General features: G+C 43.0%; 1 pseudogene; it reads left to right on the top strand.

Annotated features, from left to right (window-relative positions):
* Positions 1–273: 273 nt before the first annotated feature.
* On the top strand, positions 274–392 carry LOC134937289 (5S ribosomal RNA; annotated as a pseudogene).
* The last annotated feature ends 296 nt before the right edge of the window (positions 393–688 follow it).

Genomic DNA, 688 nt, shown 5'->3' with positions numbered 1-688 from the left:
GGAAATCAAGAACTCCAAATATTTATCCTTTATGACTGTGTAAATTCTTGACTACGTTCCCACTTTCCTTCTTTCCGTGAACTCTCATCCACGATTCAGGCGGACCAGTCCCCTAGGGTACACGTCTTGCCAGTCTAACGTGGACAGCAGATTCACACCTAATTATCTATCGGTATTTATTCAATCATTTTATAATTCCGTAATATTCTCTCCCGAGAAGGAATCTATCCTTCCGTTTCGGTGCACTCTCATTGGCGATATAGGGCAATTTCTCTCTACGACCATACCCCTCCGTTCACGCCCAATCTCGTCCGATCTTGGAAGCTAAACGGAGGTGGGCTGGGTCAGTACCTAGACGGGTGACTACTAGGGAATACCCGGTGAAGTAGAAAGATCCTCCTATGGTATTAACGCCAACAGCAGTATCACTACTTCACTGATTCCAACTACTTTCCTAATCTTCCTATGAATTACCTATTAAAGACAGTGGCAAGTTACTAAAAATCATTTCATAGTGTGTGGGCTCTCCCACCCACTAATCCAACCCTAATCCGGGCCGCATTAATACAAACAAAGTTTGTACAGATCTCAGGCAGACGGAGGCAGTTTGTGATGTAGCTACCTTCCATTATGCAATTATCCAGGTACAATTAAGATCTGAACATTTCACACATTATTTTGCAACATA

This window comes from Pseudophryne corroboree, chromosome 6, assembly GCF_028390025.1.
Source record: "Pseudophryne corroboree isolate aPseCor3 chromosome 6, aPseCor3.hap2, whole genome shotgun sequence".
NCBI classification, from domain to species: Eukaryota; Metazoa; Chordata; class Amphibia; order Anura; family Myobatrachidae; genus Pseudophryne; species Pseudophryne corroboree.
Note: the sequence above shows the minus strand (reverse complement) of the source record. Positions and strands in the feature narration are given on the sequence as shown.